This window comes from Panulirus ornatus, chromosome 48 (assembly GCF_036320965.1).
Source record: "Panulirus ornatus isolate Po-2019 chromosome 48, ASM3632096v1, whole genome shotgun sequence".
NCBI lineage: Eukaryota > Metazoa > Arthropoda > Malacostraca > Decapoda > Palinuridae > Panulirus > Panulirus ornatus.
The window spans coordinates 5,138,073-5,162,318 of NC_092271.1; the positions used below are offsets into that span (position 1 = coordinate 5,138,073).

A 24,246-nucleotide genomic window follows, 5' to 3' on the forward strand; every position below is an offset into this window, starting at 1 on the left:
TTTCGCCCCCTCCCCCACCCTATGATCCACTTCCGCTTCCATGGTTCCATCCGCTGCCAGATCCACTCCCAGATATCTAAAACACTTCACTTCCTCCAGTTTTTCTCCATTCAAACTCACCTCCCAATTGACTTGACCCTCAACCCTACTGTACCTAATAACCTTGCTCTTATTCACATTTACTCTTAACTTTCTTCTTCCACACACTTTACCAAACTCAGTCACCAGCTTCTGCAGTTTCTCACATGAATCAGCCACCAGCGCTGTATCATCAGCGAACAACAACTGACTCACTTCCCAAGCTCTCTCATCCCCAACAGACTTCATACTTGCCCCTCTTTCCAAAACTCTTGCATTTACCTCCCTAACAACCCCATCCATAAACAAATTAAACAACCATGGAGACATCACACACCCCTGCCGCAAACCTACATTCACTGAGAACCAATCACTTTCCTCTCTTCCTACACGCACACATGCCTTACATCCTCGATAAAAACTTTTCACTGCTTCTAACAACTTTCCTCCCACACCATATATTCTTAATACCTTCCACAGAGCATATCTATCAACTCTATCATATGCCTTCTCCAGATCCATAAATGCTACATACAAATCCATTTGCTTTTCTAAGTATTTCTCACATACATTCTTCAAAGCAAACACCTGATCCACACATCCTCTACCACTTCTGAAACCACACTGCTCTTCCCCAATCTGATGCTCTGTACATGCCTTCACCCTCTCAATCAATACCCTCCCATATAATTTACCAGGAATACTCAACAAACTTATACCTCTGTAATTTGAGCACTCACTCTTATCCCCTTTGCCTTTGTACAATGGCACTATGCACGCATTCCGCCAATCCTCAGGCACCTCACCATGAGTCATACATACATTAAATAACCTTACCAACCAGTCAACAATACAGTCACCCCCTTTTTTAATAAATTCCACTGCAATACCATCCAAACCTGCTGCCTTGCCGGCTTTCATCTTCCGCAAAGCTTTCACTACCTCTTCTCTGTTTACCAAATCATTTTCCCTAACCCTCTCACTTTGCACACCACCTCGACCAAAACACCCTATATCTGCCACTCTATCATCAAACACATTCAACAAACCTGCTGTATAAACTATTATTTATGTGTATTGATACATACTGTATTTAGAAACCTCTGTTAACCTAAAATATGTTTCAAAAATCAAAATTGAGTTACCTGTCCATGTATCCACTTCAGAAAGCTACTGTAATGTAGCTCTAATAACAGAATTTGGAGTGTTACAAAAACTGTAGTCTTATCATTTCTTCTAGCAACTGGAACAGCATCATCATATTTCTTTATTCTTAAGTATTTGTAATCATATCTACATACTGTGACTCTCAAATATATTAATTTCCCAACTTTAAACAGAACCCTATGACTATCTGAGTGAGCCATCTGGATATGCAGTTAAAACACAGATTAGAATATATCCATAAGGATTCACTCTCTTTGACAATCATAAAACATTTAAGGCAGGCAAATGCTCCTTTGCAGGACTCATCAAGTGTATGGCAACCCATCTAGACCTATAATGTCGCAATAATTAAGTCATGGCTCTAAGGAAGATGCATTAAGGAAGTGTAACTGTAGTTCATTTACATTACCATAAGTCTGCCTCTGAAGGCCACTTATACAGTGGCATTTCAAGACACATTACACAGACAAGAAATGATGATCATAGAAGATGGTGAAATTCTCTCACTTAAGAAAACATTCATGTAATTAGGGATAGGTGTAATGTATACATTTTTCTCCTCTGCGATTTGTCTTAAGAGCATTAGAAATACACCTCGTAAATTCAGGTTAGGACTCTGTCCATCTTCATATCTGGTAAGGAAACATCAGCGTCCAATCACTCTTTGTGAAAGGCCTGAGGATGTCCACAGCAAATGCTCAGTCACAGGTGCCTAAACCAATTACCACTGCAACTAGGCTAACATCACAAGCTTCCTTTCTACACTTTACAGAGCTCTAATTTTCTCAGTGGGTGCATTGCATATAGGTAGTGCTACCCACAGTCTGCTGTACAGGTGCTTGTAGAGAACAGTATTCCTATTCTTTCCTTCTATTTACTCTGTCCTGATATTGTGACTGAGTTTGGTAAAGTGTGTGAAAGAAGAAAATTGAGAGTAGATGTAAATAAGAGTAAGGTTATGAGGTTTAGTAGGGTCGAGGGACAGGTTCATTGGGATGTAAGATTGATTGGAGAAAATTGGAGGAAGTGAAGTATTTTAGATATCTGGAAGTGGACTTAGCAGTGAATGGAATCATGGAAGCGGAAGTGAGTCACAGGGTAGGGGAGCGACTGAAGGTTCTGGGAGCAATGAAGAATGTGTGGAAGTCGAGAACGTTATCTTGGAAAGCAAAAATTGGTATGTTTGAAGGAATAGTGGTTCCATCAATGTTATATGGTTGTGAGGCATGGGCTATAGATAGGGTTGTATGGAGGAGGATGCATGCATTGCAAATGAAATGCTTGAGGACAGTATATGGAGTGAGGTGGTTTGATCGAGTAAGTAATGAAAAGGTAAGAGAGATGTGTGGAAATAAAAAGAGTGTGGTTGAGAGTAGAAGAGGGTGTGTTGAAATAGTTTGCATGAATGGCAAGAATGAGTAAGGAAAGATTGACAAAGAGGATATGTGTCAGAGATGATGGGAACATATTGTCCTCAAATATATCATATCCAGCATATCCACCCTCCTCCGCACAACCCTATCTATAACCCATGCCTTGCAACCATATAACATTGTTGGAACCACTATTCCTTCAAACATACCCATTTTAGCTCTCTGAGATAATGTTCTTGCCTTGCACACATTCTTCAACGCTCCCAGAACCATCACTCCCTCCCCAACCCTGTGACTCACTTCCGCTTCCATGGTTCCATCCGCTGCTAATTCCACTCCCAAATATCTAAAACACTTCACTTCCTCCAGTTTTTCTCCATTCAAACTTACCTACCAATTAACTTGTCCCTCATCCCTACTGAACCTAATAACCTTGCTCATATTCACATTTACTCTCAGCTTTCTTCTTTCACACACTTTACCAAACTCAGTCACCAACTTCTGCAGCTTCTCACCCGAATCAGCCACCAGCGCTGTATCATCAGCGAACAACAACTGACTCACTTCCCAAGCCCTCTCATCACCAAAGACTGCATACTTGCCCCTCTCTCCAAACTCTTGCATTCTCCCTAACAACCCCATCCATGAACAACTTAATCAGCCATGGAGACATGATGCACCCCTGCTGCAAACTGACATTCACTGGGAACCAATCACTTTCCTTTCTTCCTACCCGTACACATGGCTTACATCCTCGACAAAAACTTTTCACTGCTTCTAGCAACTTACCTCCCACACCATATACTCTTAATACCTTCCACAAAGCATCTCTGTCATATGCCTTCTCCAAATCCATAAATGCTATATACAAATCCATCTGTTATTCTAAGTATTTCTTACATACATTCTTCAGAGCAAACACTTGATCCACACATTGTCTACCACTTCTGAAAACACACTGCTTTTCCCCAATGTGATGCTCTGTACATGCCTTCACACTCTCATCAATACCCTCCCATATAATTTCCCAAGAATACGCAGCAAACTTATACCTCTCTAATTTGAACACTCACCTTTATCCCCTTTGCCTTTGTACAATGGCACTATGCATGCATTCCGCCAATCCTCAGGCACTTCACCATGAACCATACATACATTGACTATCCTCACCACCAACTCAACAATACAGTCACTCTCTTTTTTAACAAATTCCATTGCAATACCATCCAAACCTGCTGCCTTGCCAGCTTTCATCTTCCGCAAAGCTTTCACTACATGTTCTCTGTTTACCAAACCATTCTCCCTGTCCGTCTCACTTCGCACACCACCTCGACCAAAACACCCTATATCTGCCACTCTATCATCAAACACATTCAACAAACCTTCAAAATTCTCACTTCAACTCCTTCTCACTTAAACCCAACTTGTTATTACCTCCCCATTAGCCCCCTTCACCGATGTTCCCATTTGTTCTCTTGTCTTAAGTACTTTATTTACTTCCTTGCAAAACATCTTTTAATTTTCCCTAAGAGTTAATGATACTCTATCAGATCAGATACTCTATCTTTCCAACTCTCATTTGCCCTCTTTTTCACCGCTTGCACCTTTCTCTTGACCTCTTGCCTCTTTCTTTTATACATCTCTCAGTCGTTTGCACTATTTCCCTGCAAAAATCGTCCAAATGCCTCTCTCTTCTCTTTCACTAACATACTTAGTTCTTCATCCCACCACTCACTACCCTTTCTAATCTGCTCACCTCCCACCTTTCTCATGCCACAGGCATCTTTTGCGCAAGCCATCACTACTTCCCACAATACATCCCATTCCTTCCCCACCCCACTTACATCATTTGCTCTCACCTTTTTCCATTCTGCACTCAATCTCTCCTGGAACTTCCTCACACAAGTCTCCTTTCCAAGCTCACTTACTCTCACCACTCTCTTCACCCCAACATTCTCTCTTCTTTTCTGAAAACCTCTACAAATCTTCACCCTCACCTCCACAAGATAATGATCAGAGATCCCTCCAGTTCCCCCTCTCTGCTCAGTAACATCCAAAAGTCTCTCTTTCACGCATCTATCAATTAGCATGTTATCCAATAATTCTCTCTGGCCATTTCTACTACTTACATACGTATACTTTTTAAACCAGGTATTCCCATTCACCAGTCTTTTTTCACCACACAAATTTACAAGCTCTTCATTTCCATTTACAACACCGAACACCCCATGTACACCAATTATACCATCAGCTGCCACATTACTCACCTTTCCATTCAAATCACCCATCACTATAACCCGGTTTCGTGCATCAAAGCTGCTAATACACTCACTTAGCTGCTTCCAAAACACTTGCCTCTCATAATCTTTCTTCTCATGACCAGGTACACAGGCACCAATAATCACCCATCTCTCTCCATCTACTATTATTTTTACCCATATCATTCTAGAGTGTGGTTAAGAGAGCAGAAGAGGGTGTGTTGCAATGGTTTGGTCACATTGAAAGAATGAGTGAGGAAAGAATTACAAAGAGGATATATATGTCAGAGGTGGAGGGAAGAAGGAGAAGTGGGAGACCAAATTGGAGGTGGAAGGATAGAGTAAAAAATATTTTGAGCAATCAGGATCTGAACATACAGGAGGGTGAAAGGCGTGCAAGGAATAGAGGGAATCGGAACGATGTGGTACGCCGGGGTCAATGTGCTGTCAAAGGATTCAACCAGGGCATGTGAAGCGTCTGGGGTAAACCATGGAAAGTTTTGTGTGGCCTGGATGTGGAAAGGGAGCTGTGGTTTCGGTGCTTTACACATGACAGCTTAAGACTGAGTGTAAGCAAATGCAGCTTTCTTTTTTTTTGTCTGTTCCTAGTGGTATCTCGCTTTGGGGGGGGTGGGGTTGGGGGATGCTACTTTGTGTGTGGCGTGGTGGCAAAGGGAATAGATGGATTATGAATATGTACATGTACATATATGTACTTTATGTATATATATATATATATATATATATATATATATATATATATATATATATATATATATATATATTTTTTTTTTTTTTTTTTTTCGCTGTCTCCCGCGTTTGCGAGGTAGCGCAAGGAAACAGACGAAAGAAATGGCCCAACCCACCCCCATACACATGTATATACATACGTCCACACACGCAAAATATACATACCTACACAGCTTTCCATGGTTTACCCCAGACGCTTCACATGCCCTGATTCAATCCACTGACAGCACGTCAACCCCGGTATACCACATCGCTCCAATTCACTTTATTCCTTGCCCTCCTTTCACCCTCCTGCATGTTCAGGCCCTGATCACACAAAATCTTTTTCACTCCATCTTTCCACCTCCAATTTGGTCTCCCTCTTCTCCTCGTTCCCTCCACCTCCGACACATATATTCTCTTGGTCAATCTTTCCTCACTCATTCTCTCCATGTGCCCGAACCATTTCAAAACACCCTCTTCTGCTCTCTCAACCACGCTCTTTTTATTTCCACACATCTCTCTTACCCTTACGTTACTTACTCGATCAAACCACCTCACACCACACATTGTCCTCAAACATCTCATTTCCAGCACATCCATCCTCCTGTGCACAACTCTATCCATAGCCCACGCCTCGCAACCATACAACATTGTTGGAACCACTATTCCTTCAAACATAGCCATTTTTGCTTTCCGAGATAATGTTCTCGACTTCCACACATTCTTCAAGGCCCCCAGAATTTTCGCCCCCTCCCCCACCCTATGATCCACTTCCGCTTCCATGGTTCCATCCGCTGCCAGATCCACTCCCAGATATCTAAAACACTTCACTTCCTCCAGTTTTTCTCCATTCAAACTCACCTCCCAATTGACTTGACCCTCAACCGTACTGTACCTAATAACCTTGCTCTTATTCATATATGGATTTGTATGTAGCATTTATGGATCTGGAGAAGGCATATGATAGAGTTGATAGAGATGCTCTGTGGAAGGTATTAAGAATATATGGTGTGGGAGGCAAGTTGTTAGAAGCAGTGAAAAGTTTTTATCGAGGATGTAAGGCATGTGTACGTGTAGGAAGAGAGGAAAGTGATTGGTTCTCAGTGAATGTAGGTTTGCGGCAGGGGTGTGTGATGTCTCCATGGTTGTTTAATTTGTTTATGGATGGGGTTGTTAGGGAGGTGAATGCAGGAGTTTTGGAAAGAGGGGTAAGTATGAAGTCTGTTGGGGATGAGAGAGCTTGGGAAGTGAGTCAGTTGTTGTTCGCTGATGATACAGCGCTGGTGGCTGATTCATGTGAGAAACTGCAGAAGCTGGTGACTGAGTTTGGTAAAGTGTGTGGAAGAAGAAAGTTAAGAGTAAATGTGAATAAGAGCAAGGTTATTAGGTACAGTAGGGTTGAGGGTCAAGTCAATTGGGAGGTGAGTTTAAATGGAGAAAAACTGGAGGAAGTGAAGTGTTTTAGATATCTGGGAGTGGATCTGGCAGTGGATGGAACCATGGAAGTGGAAGTGGATCATAGGGTAGGGAGGGGGCGAAAATTCTGGGAGCCTTGAAGAATGTGTGGAAGTCGAGAACATTATCTCATAAAGCAAAAATGGGTATGTTTGAAGGAATAGTGGTTCCAACAATGTTGTATGGTTGCGAGGCGTGGGCTATGGATAGAGTTGTGCGCAGGAGGATGGATGTGCTGGAAATGAGATGTTTGAGGACAATGTGTGGTGTGAGGTGGTTTGATCGAGTAAGTAACGTAAGGGTAAGAGAGATGTGTGGAAATAAAAAGAGCGTGGTTGAGAGAGCAGAAGAGGGTGTTTTGAAATGGTTTGGGCACATGGAGAGAATGAGTGAGGAAAGATTGACCAAGAGGATATATGTGTCGGAGGTGGAGGGAACGAGGAGAAGAGGGAAACCAAATTGGAGGTGGAAGGATGGAGTGAAAAAGATTTTGTGTGCTCGGGGCCTGAACATGCAGGAGGGTGAAAGGAGGGCAAGGAATAGAGTGAATTGGAGCGATGTGGTATACCGGGGTTGACGTGCTGTCAGTGGATTGAATCAAGGCATGTGAAGCGTCTGGGGTAAACCATGGAAAGCTGTGTAGGTATGTATATTTGCGTGTGTGGACGTATGTATATACATGTGTATGGGGGTGGGTTGGGCCATTTCTTTCGTCTGTTTCCTCGCGCTACCTCGCAAACGCGGGAGACAGCGACAAAGCAAAAAAAAAAAAAAATAAAAATATATATATATATATATATATATATATATATATATATATATATATACACACACACACACACACACACACACACACACACACACAGACAGACAGACATATACATATATACACATGTACATAATTCATACTGTCTGCCTTTATTCATTCCCATCGCCACCCCGCCACACATGAAATAACAACCCCCTCCCCCCGCATGTGTGTGAGGTAGCGCTAGGAGAAGACAACAAAGGCCACATTCGTTCACACTTAGTCTCTAGCTGTCATGTATAATGCACTGAAACCACTAGGAAAAGACAACAAAGGTCACATTCGTTCACACTGTCTCTAGCTGTCCTATATAATGCACTGAAACCACAGCTCCCTTTCCACATCCAGGCCCCACAGAACTTTCCATGGTTTACCCCAGACGCTTCACACGCCCTGGTTCAATCCGTTACAGCACGTCGACCCCGGTATACCACATCCTTCCAATTCGCTCTATTCCATGCACGCCTTTCACCCTCCTGCATGTTCAGGCCCCGATCACTCAAAATCTTCTTCAATCCATCTTTCCACCTCCAATTTGGTCTCCCACTTCTCCTCGTTCCCTCCACCTCTGACACATATATCCTCTTGGTCAATCTTTCCTCACTCATTCTCTCCATGGGACCAAACCATTTCGAAACACCCTCTTCTGCTCTCTCAACTACACAGTTTTTATTACCACACCTCTCTTTTACCCTATTATTACTTACTCGATCAAACCACCTCACAACATATATTGTCCTCAAACATCTCATTTCCAGCACATCCACTCTCCTCCGCACCACTCTATCTATAGCCCACGCCTCGTGACCATATAACATTGTTGGAACCACTATTCTTTCAAACTTACCCATTTTTTCTTTCCGAGATAATGTTCTCGATTTCCACACATTCTTCAACGCCCCTAGAACTTTCGCCCCCTCCCCGACCCTATGATTCACTTCCGCTTCCATGATTCCATCTGCTTCCAAATCCACTCCCAGATATCACCTCACTTCCCCCACTCCCCTTGCGTCATTTGCTCTCACCTTTTGCCATTCTGCGCTCAATCTCTCCCGGTACTTCCTCACGCAAGTCTCCTTTCCAACCTCACTTACTCTCACCACTTTCTCCTCCCCAACATTCTCTTTTCTTTACTGAAATCCTCTACAAAGTTTCACCTTCGCCTCCACAAGATAATGATCAGACATCCCTCCAATTGCCCCTCACAGCACATTAACATCCAAAAGTGTCTCTTTCACATGCCTGTCAATTAACACGTAATCCAATAATGCTCTCTGGCCATCTCTCCTACTTACATACGTGTACTTATGTGTATCTCTCTTTTTGAACGAGGTATTCCCAATCACCAGTCCTCATTCAACACACAAATCTCCAAGCTCTTCACCATTTCCATTTACAACACTGAACACCCCATGTACACCAATTATACCATCAACTGCCACATAACTCACCTTTGCATTCAAATCACCCATCACTATTACCCGGTTTCGTGCATCAAATCTGCTAAAACACTCTCTCAGCTGCTCCCAAAACACTTGCTTCTCATGATCTTTCTTCTCATGACCATGTGCATAGGCACCAATAATCACCCATCTCTCTCCATCCACTATTAGTTTTACCCATACCAATCTAGAATTTATTTTCTTACACTGTACCACATATTCCAACAACTGCTTCAGGAGGAGGACTACTCCTTCCTTTGCTCTTGTTCTCTCACCAACCCCTGACTATACTCAACCGCTGTTTCCTGCGTCATCACGGTAGCATAAGGAAACAGACAAAGAATGGACCAGCCACTCATATGCACATATATACACATAAATGTCCATACACGCACATATACATACATATACATATAAATGTATGCATACATATACATACACAGACACATACATGTATACATCCATCCTCGTCGTTACCCCGTCACATAAGAAATAGCCTTCCCATACCCCCCCCCCCTCACACACACACACACACACACACACAAACACAAACACACACAACGTTTACAGTGAGCTAGTGCTTGGAAAAGTAAAAAAAGCCACATTTGCTCTCTTTCAATCTCTAGTTGTCAGTCATGCACCGAAACACAGCTCCCTTTCCACATCCAGGCCCCACAAAACTTTCCATGGTTTACCCCAGACGCTTCACATGCCCTGGTTCAATCCATTGTCAGCACGTCCACCCCGGTATACCGCATCGTTCCAATTCACTCTATTCCTTGCATGCCTTTCACCCTCCCGTATGTTCAGGTCCCGATCGCTTAAAATCTTTTTTACTCCATTCTTCCACCTCCAGTTTGGTCTCTCGCTTCTCTTTGTTCCCTCCACCTCTGACACATATCCTCTTTGTCAATCTTTCCTCACTCATTCTCTCCATGTGACCAAGCCATTTCAACACACCCTCTTCTGCTCTCTCAACTACACTCTTTTTATTACCACACATCTCTTTTACACTTTCATTACTTACTCGATCAAACCACCTCACACCACATATTGTCCTCAAACATTTCATTTCCAAAACATTCACCCTCCTCCGTGCAACCCTATCTATAGCCCATGCCTTGCAACCATATAATATGGTTGGAACCACTGTTCCTTCAAAAATGCACATTTCTTTTCTCTGAGATAATGTTCTCGCCTTCCACACATTCTTCAACGCTCCCAGAACCTTTGCCCCCTCCCCAACCCCTTTGGCTCACTTTCGCTTCCATGGTTCCATCCGCTGCTAAGTCCACTCCCAGATACTTCACTTCCTCCAGTTATTCTCCATTCAAACGTACCTCCCAACTGACTTGTCCCTCAACCCTATTGAACATAATAAACTTGCTCTTATTCACATTTGCTCTCAACTTTCTCCTTTCACACACTTTACCAAACTCAGTCACCCTCTGCAGTTTTTCACCCGAATCAGCTACTAGCACTGTATCATCAGCGAACAACAACTGACTCACTTTCATCCATAAAAGACTGCTCACTTGCCCCTCTCTCTCCAAAACTCTTGCATTCATCTCCCTAACCTCCCCATCCATAAAAGAATCAAACAACCATGGGGACATCACGCACCCTTGCTGCAAATCGACATTCAGTGAGAACCAATCACTCTCCTCTCTTCCTGCTCGAACACATGCCTTACATCCTCGGTGAAAACTTTCACTGCTTCTAGCATCGTACGTCCCACACCATATACTATTAAAAGCTTCCACAAAGCATCTCTATCAACCCTATCATATGCCTTTTACAGATCCACAAGTCCTATATACAAATCCATCTGTTTTTCAAAGTGTTTCTCACCGAGTAAGACAAGTGAACAAATGGGAACTTCGGTGAAGGGGGCTAATGGGGAGGTGATAACAAGTAGTGATGAAGTGAGAAGGAGATGGAGTGAGTATTGTGAAGGTTTGTTGATTACTGTGATTATTGTGAGTGATTATTGTGAAGGTTTGTATGCATTCAAATGTGTTAGATGAGAGAGTGGCAGATATAGGGTGTTTTGGTAAGGGAGACCTTCGAAGTGAGAGGCTCAGGGAGAGTGGTCTGATAAAAAGAGAAGGGGCAGCGAAAGCTTTGCGGAAGATGAAGCCAGCAAGGCGGTTGGTTGGATGATATTGCAGTGAAATTTATCAAAAATGTGGATGATTATGTTGCTGACTGGTTGGTAAGGATATTCAATGTATGTATGGTTCATGGTGAGGTGCTTGAGGATTGGCGAAATGCATGCATAGTGCCATTGTACAAAGGCAAAGGAGATAAAGGTGAGTATTCAAATTACAGAGGTATAAGGTTGTTGAGTATTCCTGGGAAATTATATGGGAGGGTATTGATTGAGAGAGTGAAGGCATGTACAGAGCATCAGACTGGGGAAGAGCAGTGTGGTTTCAGAAGTGGTAGAGGATGTGTGGATCAGATGTTTGCTTTCAGGAATGTGTGTGAGAAATACTTAGAAAAACAGATGGATTTGTATGTAGCATTTATGGATCTGGAGAAGGCATATCATAGGGCTGATAGAGATGCTTTGTGGAATGTTCTAAGAGTACATGGTGTTGGAGTTAAGTTGCTAGAAGCAGTGAAATTTTTTTTACCAAGGATGTAAGGCATGTGTATGAGTAGGAAGAGAGGAAAGTGATTGGTTACAAGTGAATGTCGGTTTGCGGCAGGGGTGCGTGATGTCTCCATGGTTGTTTAATTTGATTATGGATGGGGTTGTTATGGAGGTGAATGTAAGAGTTTTGGAGAAAGGGGCAAGTATGCACTCTTGTAGATGAAAGGGCTTGAGAAGTGAGTCAGCTGTTGCTCGCTGATGATACAGCGCTGGTGGCTGATTTGGGTGAGATACTGCCGAAGTTGGTAACTGAGTTTGGTAAAGTGTGTGAAAGAAGAAAGCTGAGAGTAAATGTGAATAAGAGTAACCTTTAGTAGATTGAGGGACAAGTTAATTGGGATGTAAGTTTGAATGGAGAAAAATTGGAGGAAGTGAAGTGTTTTAGATATCTGGGAGTGGACCTAGCAGCGAATGGAGCCATGGAAGGGGAAGTGAGTCCCAGGGTTGGGGAGTGCGCAAAGGTTCTGGGAGAGATGAAGAATGTGCGGAAAGAGAGATCGTAATCTTGGGGAGAAAAAATGGGTACGTTTGAAGGAATAGCAGTTCCAACAATGGTATATGGTTGCGAGGCATGGGCTACAGATAGAGTTGTGCGGAGTAGGGTGGATTTGTTGGAAATTAAATGCTTGAGGACAATATGTGGTGTGAGGTGGTTTAATCGAATAAGTAATGAAAGGGTAAGAGACATGTGTAATTATAAAAAGAATGATTTGAGAGAACAGAATAGGGTGTGTTGAAATGGTTTGGTCACCTGCAGAGAATGAGTGAGGAAAGATAGACAAAGAGGGGATAAGTGTCAGAGGTGGTGGGAAGAAGGTGAAGCGGCAGACCAAACTGAAGTGGAAGGATGGCGTGAAAAAGATTTTGAGTGATCAGGGCTTGAACATACAGGAGGGTGAAAGGCGTGCAAGGAATAGATTGAATTGGAACGATGTGGTATACTAGACTCGACGTGCTGTCAGTGGATTGAACCAGGGCATGTGAATCTTCTGGGTAAACCATGGAAAGGTCTGTGGGAATTGGATGTTGAAGGGGAGCTGTGGTTTTGGTGCGTTACACATGACAGCTAGAGACTTAGTGTGAATATATATATATATATATATATATATATATATATATATATATATATATATATATATATATATATATATATATATATATATATATATATATATATTTATTTTATTTTGCTTTGTCGCTGTCTCCCGCGTTAGCGAGGTAGCGCAAGGAAACAGACGAAAGAATGGCCCAACCCGCCCACATTCACATGTATATACATACATGTCCACACGCGAAAATATACATACCTATACATCTCAAAGTACACATATATATACACATACAGACATATACATATATACACATGTACATAATTCATACTGTCTGCCTTTATTTGTTCCCATCGCCACCTCGCCACGCATGGAATAACAACCCCCTCCCCCCTCATGTGTGCGAGGTAGCGTAGGAAAAGACACCAAAGGCCCCATTCGTTCACACTCAGTCTCTAACTGTCATGTAATAATGCACCGAAACCATAGCTTCCTTTCCACATCCAGGCCCACAAAACTTTCCATGGTTTACCACAGACGCTTCACATGCCCTGGTTCAATCCATTGACAGCACGTCGACCCCGGTATACCACATCGTTCCAATTCACTCTATTCCTTGCACGCCTTTCACCCTCCTGCATGTTCATGCCCCGATCACTCAAAATCTTTTTCACTCCATCTTTCCACCTCCAATTTGGTCTCCCACTTCTCCTCGTTCCCTCCACCTCTGACACATATATCCTCTTGGTCAATCTTTCCTCACTCATTCTCTCCATGTGACCAAACCATTTCAAAACACCCTCTTCTGCTCTCTCAAATACACTCTTTTTATTTCCACACATCTCTTTTACCCTTACATTACTTACTCGATCAAACCACCTCACCCCACATATTGTCCTCAAACATCTCATTTCCAGCACATCCACCCTCATGCGCACAACTCTATCCATAGCCCACGCCTCGCAACCATACAACATTGTTGGAACCACTATTCCTTCAAACATAGCCATTTTTGCTTTCCGAGATAATGTTCTCGACTTCCAAACATTCTTCAAGGCTCCGAGAATTTTCGCCCCCTCCCCCACCCTATGATTCACTTCCGCTTCCGTGGTTCCATCCACTGCCAGATCCACTCCCAGATATCTAAAACACTTTACTTCCTCCAGTTTTTCTCCATTCAAACTTACCTCCCAATTGACTTGACCCTCAACCCTACTGTACCTAATAACCTTGCTCTTATTCACATTTACTCTTAACTTTCTTCTTTCACACACTTTACCAAACTCAGTCACCAGCTTCTGCAGTTTCTTACGTGAATCAGCCACCAGCGCTGTATCATCAGCGAACAACAACTGACTCACTTCCCAAGCTCTGTCATCCACAACACACTGCATACTTGCCCCTCTTTCCAAAACTCTTGCATTCACCTCCCTAACAACCCCATCAATAAACAAATTAAACAACCACGGACACATCACACACCCCTGCCACAAACCTACATTCACTGAGAACCAATCACTTTCCTCTCTCCCTACACGTACACATGCCTTACATCCTCGATAAAAGCTTTTCACTGCTTCTAACAACTTGCCTCCCACACCATATATTCTTAAAACCTTCCCCAGAGCATCTCTATCAACTCTCTCATATGCCTTCTCCAGATCCATAAATGCTACATACAAACCCATTTCTTTTTCTAAGTATTTCTCACATACATTCTTCAAAGCAAACACCTGATCCACACATCCTCTACCACTTCTGAAACCACACTTCTCTTCCCCAATCTGATGCTCTGTACATGCCTTCACCCTCTCAATCAATACCCTCCCATATAATTTACCAGGAATACTCAACAAACTTATACCTCTGTAATTTGAGCACTCACTCTTTTCCCCTTTGCCTTTGTACAATGGCACTATGCAAGCATTCCGCCAATCCTCAGGCACCTCACCATGAATCAAACATACATTTAATAACCTTACCAACCAGTCAACAATACAGTCACCCCCTTTTTTAATAAATTCCACTGCAATACCATCCAAACCTGCTGCCTTGCCTGCTTTCATCTTCCGTAAAGCTTTTACTACCTCTTCTCTATTTACCAAATCATTTTCCCTAACCCTCTCACTTTGCACACCACCTCGACCAAAACACCCTATATCTGCCACCCTATCATCAAACACATTCAACAAACCTTCAAAATACTCACTCCATCTCCTTCTCACATCACCACTATTTGTTATCACCTCCCCATTAGCCCCCTTCACTGAAGTTCCCATTTGCTCCCTTGTCTTACGCACCCTATTTACCTCCTTCCAAAACATCTTATTCTCCCTGAAATTTAATGATACTCTCTCACCCCAACTCTCATCTGCCCTCTTTTTCACCTCTTGCACCTTTCTCTTGACCTCCTGCCTCTTTCCTTTATACCTCTCCCACTCATTTGCATTTTTTACCTGCAAAAATCGTGCAAATGCCTCTCTCTTCTCTTTCACTAATAATCTTACTTCTCCATCCCACCAATCACTACCCTTTCTAATCGATCCACCTCCCACGCTTCTCATGCCACAAGCATCTTTTGCGCAAGCCATCACTGCTTCCCTAAACACATCCCATTCTACCCCCACTTCCCTTACCTCCTTTGTTCTCACATTTTTCCATTCTGTACTCAGTCTCTCCTGGTACTTCCTCACACAAGTCTTCTTCCCAAGCTCACTTACTCTCACCACTCTCTTCACCCCAACATTCTCTCTTCTTTTCTGAAAACCCCCACAAATCTTCACCTTCGCCTCCACAAGATAATGATCAGACATCCCTCCAGTTGCACCTCTCAGCACATTCACATCCAAAAGTCTCTCTTTCGTGCGTCTCTCAATTGACACGTAATTCAATAACGCTCTATGGCCATCTCTCCTACTTACATACGTATACTTATGTATATCTCGCTTTTTAAACCAGGTATTCCCAATCACCAGTCCTTTTTCAGCACATAAATCTACAAGCTCTTCACCATTTCCATTTACAACATTGAACACTCCATGTATACCATGTATCCCTGGGGATAGGGGAGAAAGAATACTTCCCACGCATTCCTCACCTGTCGTAGAAGGCGACTAAAGGGGACGGGAGCGGGGAGCCGGAAACCCTCCCCTACTTGTATTTTTTTTAACTTTCTAAAAGGGGAAACAGAAGAAGGAGTCATGCGAGGAGTGCTCATTCTCCTCGAAGGCTCAGATTGGGGTGTCTAAATGTGTGTGGATGTAACCAAGATGAGAAAAAAGGAGAGATAGGTAGTATATTTGAGGAAAGGAACCTGGATGTTTTGGCTCTGAGTGAAACGAAGCTCAAGGGTAAAGGGGAAGAGTGGTTTGGGAATGTCTTGGGAGTAAAGTCAGGGGTTAGTGAGAGGACAAGAGCAAGGGAAGGAGTAGCACTACTCCTGATTCAGGAGTTGTGGGAGTATGTGATAGAGTGTAAGAAAGTAAATTCTAGATTGATATGGGTAAAACTGAAAGTTGATGGAGAGAGATGGGTGATTATTGGTGCATATGCACCTGGGCATGAGAAGAAAGATCATGAGAGGCAAGAGTTTTGGGAGCAGCTGAATGAGTGTGTTAGTGGTTTTGATGTACGAGACCGAGTTATAGTGATGGGTGATTTGAATGCAAAGGTGAGTAATGTAGCAGTTGAGGGAATATATATATATATGTATATAATATATATATATATATATATATATATATATATATATATATATATATATATATATATATATATATATATATATATATATATATATATATATATGGCCAGAGAGCGTTATTGGATTACGTGTTAATTGACAGGCGTGCGAAAGAGAGACTTTTGGATGTTAATGTGCTGAGAGGTGCAACTGGAGGGATGTCTGATCATTATCTTGTGGAGGCTAAGGTGAAGATTTGTATGGGTTTTCAGAAAAGAAGAGTGAATGTTGGGGTGAAGAGGGTGGTGAGAGTAAGTGAGCTTGGGAAGGAGACCTGTGTGAGGAAGTACCAGGAGAGACTGTGTACAGAATGGAAAAAGGTGAGAACAATGGAAGTAAGGGGAGTGGGGGAGGAATGGGATGTATTTAGGGAATCAGTGATGGATTGCGCAAAAGATGCTTGTGGCATGAGAAGAGTGGGAGGTGGGTTGATTAGAAAGGGTAGTGAGTGGTGGGATGAAGAAGTAAGAGTATTAGTGAAAGAGAAGAGAGAGGCATTTGCACGATTTTTGCAGGGAAAAAATGCAATTGAGTGGGAGATGTATAAAAGAAAGAGACAGGAGGTCAAGAGAAAGGTGCAAGAGCTGAAAAAAAGGGCAAATGAGAGTTAGGGTGAGAGAGTATCATTAAATTTTAGGGAGAATAAAAAGATGTTCTGGAAGGAGGTAAATAAAGTGCGTAAGACAAGGGAGCAAATGGGAACTTCAGTGAAGGGCGCAAATGGGGAGGTGATAACAAGTAATGGTGATGTGAGAAGGAGATGGAGTGAGTATTTTGAAGGTTTGTTGAATGTGTTTGATGATAGAGTGGCAGATATAGGGTGTTTTGGTCGAGGTGGTGTGCAAAGTGAGAGGGTTAGGGAAAATGATTTGGTAAACAGAGAAGAGGTAGTAAAAACTTTGCGGAAGATGAAAGCCGGCAAGGCAGCAGGTTTGGATGGTATTGCAGTGGAATTTATTAAAAAAGGGGGTGACTGTATTGTTGACTGGTTGGTAAGGTTATTTAATGTATGTATGACTCATGGTGAGGTGCCTGAGGATTGGCGGAATGCGTGCATAGTGCCATTGTACAAAGGCAAAGGGGATAAGAGTGAGTGCTCAAATTACAGAGGTATAAGTTTGTTGAGTATTCCTGGTAAATTATATGGGAGGGTATTGATTGAGAGGGTGAAGGCATGTACAGAGCATCAGATTGGGGAAGAGCAGTGTGGTTTCAGAAGTGGTAGAGGATGTGTGGATCAGGTGTTTGCTTTGAAGAATGTATGTGAGAAATACTTAGAAAAGCAAATGGATTTGTATGTAGCATTTATGGATCTGGAGAAGGCATATGATAGAGTTGATAGATATGCTCTGTGGAAGGTATTAAGAATATATGGTGTGGGAGGAAAGTTGTTAGAAGCAGTGAAAAGTTTTTATCGAGGATGTAAGGCATGTGTACGTGTAGGAAGAGAGGAAAGTGATTTGTTCTCAGTGAATGTAGGTTTGCGGCAGGGGTGTGTGATGTCTCCATGGTTGTTTAATTTGTTTATGGATGGGGTTGTTAGGGAGGTAAATGCAAGAGTTTTGGAAAGAGGGGCAAGTATGAAGTCTGTTGGGGATGAGAGAGCTTGGGAAGTGAGTCAGTTGTTGTTCGCTGATGATACAGCGCTGGTGGCTGATTCATGTGAGAAACTGCAGAAGCTGGTGACTGAGTTTGGTAAAGTGTGTGGAAGAAGAAAGTTAAGAGTAAATGTGAATAAGAGCAAGGTTATTAGGTACAGTAGGGTTGAGGGTCAAGTCAATTGGGAGGTGAGTTTGAATGGAGAAAAACTGGAGGAAGTGAAGTGTTTTAGATATCTGGGAGTGGATGTGGCAGCGGATGGAACCATGGAAGCGGAAGTGGATCATAGGGTGGGGGAGGGGGCGAAAATTTTGGGAGCCTTGAAGAATGTGTGGAAGTCGAGAACATTATCTCGGAAAGCAAAAATGGGTATGTTTGAAGGAATAGTGGTTCCAACAATGTTGTATGGTTGCGAGGCGTGGGCTATGGATAGAGTTGTGCGCAGGAGGATGGATGTGCTGGAAATGAGATGTTTGAGGACAATGTGTGGTGTGAGGTGGTTTGATCGAGTAAGTAACGTAAGGGTAAGAGAGATGTGTGGAAATAAAAAGAGAGTGGTTGAGAGAGCAGAAGAGGGTGTTTTGAAATGGTTTGGGCACATGGAGAGAATGAGTGAGGAAAGATTGACCAAGAGGATATATGTGTCGGAGGTGGAGGGAACGAGGAGAAGAGGAAGACCAAATTGGAGGTGGAAAGATGGAGTGAAAAAGATTTTGTGTGATCGGGGCCTGAACATGCAGGAGGGTGAAAGGAGGGCAAGGAATAGAGTGAATTGGAGCGATGTGGTATACCGGGGTTGACGTGCTGTCAGTGGATTGAATCAAGGCATGTGAAGCGTCTGGGGTAAACCATGGAAAGCTGTGTAGGTATGACTCATGGTGAGGTGCCTGAGGATTGGCGGAATGCGTGCATAGTGCCATTGTACAAAGGCAAAGGGGATAAGAGTGAGTGCTCAAATTACAGAGGTATAAGTTTGTTGAGTATTCCTGGTAAATTATATGGGAGGGTATTGATTGAGAGGGTGAAGGCATGTACATAGCATCAGATTGGGGAAGAGCATTGTGGTTTCAGAAGTGGTAGAGGATGTGTGGATCAGGTGTTTGCTTTGAAGAATGTATGTGAGAAATACTTAGAAAAGCAAATGGATTTGTATGTAGCATTTATGGATCTGGAGAAGGCATATGATAGAGTTGATAGAGATGCTCTGTGGAAGGTATTAAGAATATATGGTGTGGGAGGAAAGTTGTTAGAAGCAGTGAAAAGTTTTTATCGAGGATGTAAGGCATGTGTACATGTAGGAAGAGAGGAAAGTGATTGGTTCTCAGTGAATGTAGGTTTGCGGCAGGGGTGTGTGATGTCTCCATGGTTGTTTAATTTGTTTATGGATGGGGTTGTTAGGGAGGTAAATGCAAGAGTTTTGGAAAGAGGGGCAAGTATGAAGTCTGTTGGGGATGAGAGAGCTTGGGAAGTGAGTCAGTTGTTGTTCGCTGATGATACAGCGCTGGTGGCTGATTCATGTGAGAAACTGCAGAAGCTGGTGACTGAGTTTGGTAAAGTGTGTGGAAGAAGAAAGTTAAGAGTAAATGTGAATAAGAGCAAGGTTATTAGGTACAGTAGGGTTGAGGGTCAAGTCAATTGGGAGGTGAGTTTGAATGGAGAAAAACTGGAGGAAGTAAAGTGTTTTAGATATCTGGGAGTGGATCTGGCAGCGGATGGAACCATGGAAGCGGAAGTGGATCATAGGGGGGGGGAGGGGGCGAAAATTCTGGGGGCCTTGAAGAATGTGTGGAAGTCGAGAACATTATCTCGGAAAGCAAAAATGGGTATGTTTGAAGGAATAGTGGTTCCAACAATGTTGTATGGTTGCGAGGCGTGGGCTATGGATAGAGTTGTGCGCAGGAGGATGGATTTGCTGGAAATGAGATGTTTGAGGACAATGTGTGGTGTGAGGTGGTTTGATCGAGTGAGTAACGTAAGGGTAAGAGAGATGTGTGGAAATAAAAAGAGCGTGGTTGAGAGAGCAGAAGAGGGTGTTTTGAAGTGGTTTGGGCACATGGAGAGAATGAGTGAGGAAAGATTGACCAAGAGGATATATGTGTCGGAGGTGGAGGGAACGAGGAGAAGAGGGAGACCAAAATGGAGGTGGAAAGATGGAGTGAAAAAGATTTTGTGTGATCGGGGCCTGAATATGCAGGAGGGTGAAAGGAGGGCAAGGAATAGAGTGAATTGGAGCGATGTGGTATACCGGGGTTGACGTGCTGTCAGTGGATTGAATCAAGGCATGTGAAGCGTCTGGGGTAAACCATGGAAAGCTGTGTAGGTATGTATATTTGCGTGTGTGGATGTATGTATATACATGTGTATGGGGCGGGGGGGGTTGGGCCATTTCTTTCGTCTGTTTCCTTGCGCTACCTCGCAAACGCGGGAGACAGCGACAAAGTATAATAATAATAATAATAATAAAAAATATATATATATATATATATATATATATATATATATATATATATATATATATATATATATATATATATATATATATATTTTTTTTTTTTTTTATACTTTGTCGCTGTCTCCCGCGTTTGCGAGGTAGCGCAAGGAAACATACGAAATAAATGGCCCAACCCACCCCCATACACATGTATATACATACGTATGGGGAGGGGGGGGTTGGGCCATTTCTTTCGTCTGTTTCCTTGCGCTACCTCGCAAATGCGGGAGACAGCGACAAAGTATAATAATAATAATAATAAAAAAAAAAAGATATATATATATATATATATATATATATATATATATATATATATATATATATATATTTTTTTTTTATACTTTGTCGCTGTCTCCCGCGTTTGCGTGGTAGCGCAAGGAAACATACGAAATAAATGGCCCAACCCACCCCCATACACATGTATATACATACGTCCACGCACGCAAATATACATACCTACACAGCTTTCCATGGTTTACCCCAGACGCTTCACATGCCTTGATTCAATCCACTGACAGCACGTCAACCCCGGTATACCACATCGCTCCAATTCACTCTATTCCTTGCCCTCCTTTCACCCTCCTGCATGTTCAGGCCCCGATCACACAAAATCTTTTACACTCCATCTTTCCACCTCCAATTTGGTCTCCCTCTTCTCCTCGTTCCCTCCACCTCCGACACATATATCCTCTTGGTCAATCTTTCCTCACTCATTCTCTCCATGTGCCCAAACCATTTCAAAACACCCTCTTCTGCTCTCTCAACCACGCTCTTTTTATTTCCACACATCTCTCTTACCCTTACGTTACTTACTGGATCAAACCACCTCACACCACACTTTGTCCTCAAACATCTCATTTCCAGCACATCCATCCTCCTGCGCACAACTCTATCCATAGCCCACGCCTCGCAACCATACAACTTTGTTGGAACCACTATTCCTTCAAACATACCCATTTTTGCTTTCCGAGATAATGTTCTCGACTTCCATACATTCTTCAAGGCTCCCAGGATTTTCGCCCCCTCCTCCACCCTATGATTCACTTCCGGTTCCATGGTTCCATCCGCTGCCAGATCCACTCCCAGATATCTAAAACACTTTTCTTCCTCCAGTTTTTCTCCATTCAAACTCACCTCCCAATTGACTTGACCCTCAACCCTACTGTACCTAATAACCTTGCTCTTATTCACATTTACTCTTAACTTTCTTCTTTCACACACTTTACCAAACTCAGTCACCAGCTTCTGCAGTTTCTCACATGAATCATCCACCAGCGCTGTATCATCAGCGAACAACAACTGACTCACTTCCCAAGCTCTCTCATCCCCAACAGACTTCGTACTTGCCCCTCTTTCCAAAACTCTTGCATTTACCTCCCTAACAACCCCATCCATAAACAAATTAAACAACCATGGAGACATCACACACCCCTGCCGCAAACCTACATTCACTGAGAACAAATCACTTTCCTCTCTTCCTACACGTACACATGCCTTACATCCTCGATAAAAACTTTTCACTGCTTCTAACAACTTGCCTCCCACACCATATATTCTTAATACCTTCCACAGAGCATCTCTATCAACTCTATCATATGCCTTCTCCAGATCCATAAATGCTACATACAAATCCATTTGCTTTTCTAAGTATTTCTCACATACATTCTTCAAAGCAAACACCTGATCCACACATCCTCTACCACTTCTGAAACCACACTGCTCTTCCCCAATCTGATGCTCTGTACATGCCTTCACCCTCTCAATCAATACCCTCCCATATAATTTACCAGGAATACTCAACAAACTTATACCTCTGTAATTTGAGCACTCACTCTTATCCCCTTTGCCTTTGTACAATGGCACTATGCACGCATTCCGCCAATCCTCAGGCTCCTCACCATGAGTCATACATACATTAAATAACCTTACCAACCAGTCAACAATACAGTCACCCCCTTTTTTAATAAATTCCACTGCAATACCATCCAAACCTTCTGCCTTGCCGGCTTTCATCTTCCGCAAAGCTTTTACTACCTCTTCTCTGTTTACCAAATCATTTTCCCCAACCCTCTCACTTTGCACACCACCTCGACCAAAACATCCCACATCTGCCATTCCATCACCAAACACATTCAGCAAACCTTCAAAATACTCACTCCATCTCCTTCTCACATCACCATTACTTGTTATCACCTCCCCATTTGCGCCCTTCACTGAAGTTCCCATTTGCTCCCTTGTCTTACGCACTTTATTTACCTCCTTCCAGAACATCTTTTTATTCTCCCTAAAATTTAATGATACTCTCTCACCCCAACTCTCATTTGCCCTTTTTTTCACCTCTTGCACCTTTCTCTTGACCTCCTGTCTCTTTCTTTTATACACCTCCCACTCAATTGCATTTTTTCCCTGCAAAAATCGTGCAAATGCCTCTCTCTTCTCTTTCACTAATACTCTTACTTCTTCATCCCACCACTCACTACCCTTTCTAATCAACCCATCTCCCACTCTTCTCATGCCACAAGCATCTTTTGCGCAATCCATCACTGATTCCCTAAATACATCCCATTCCTCCCCCACTCCCCTTACTTCCATTGTTCTCAACTTTTTCCATTCTGTACTCAGTGTCTCCTGGTACTTCCTCACACAAGTCTCCTTCCCAAGCTCACTTACTCTAACCACCCTCTTCACCCCAACATTCACTCTTCTTTTCTGAAAACCCATACAAATCTTCACCTTAGCCTCCACAAGGTAATGATCAGACATCCCTCCAGTTGCACCTCTCAGCACATTAACATCCAAAAGTCTCTCTTTCGCACGCCTGTCAATTAACACGTAATCCAATAACGCTCTCTGGCCATCTCTCCTACTTACACACGTATACTTATGTATATCTCGCTTTTTAAACCAGGTATTCCCAATCACCAGTCCTTTTTCAGCACATAAATCTACAAGCTCTTCACCATTTCCATTTACAACACTGAACACCCCATATATATATATATATATATATATATATATATATATATATATATATATATATATATATATATATATATATATATATATATATATTATCCCTGGGGATAGGGGAGAAAGAATACTTCCCACGTATTCCCTGCGTGTCGTAGAAGGCGACTAAAAGGGGAGGGAGCGGGTGGCTGGAAATCCTCCCCTCTCGTTTTTTTTTGATTTTCCAAAAGAAGGAACAGAGAAGGGGGCCAGGTGAGGATTTTCCCTCTAAGGCCCAGTCCTCTGTTCTTAACGCTACCTCGCAAACGCGGGAAATGGCGAATAGTATGAAAAAAAAAAAAAAAAAAATATATATATATATATATATATATATATATATATATATATATATATATATATATATATATATACATATATATATAT

General features: G+C 42.5%; 1 protein-coding gene across 1 annotated transcript in view; it reads left to right on the forward strand.

Moving 5' to 3' along the window:
• The window catches only part of LOC139763963 (uncharacterized), a 170,053-nt gene that overhangs the window by 101,761 nt on the left and 44,046 nt on the right, over window positions 1-24,246 (forward strand). The window lies entirely within an intron of this gene.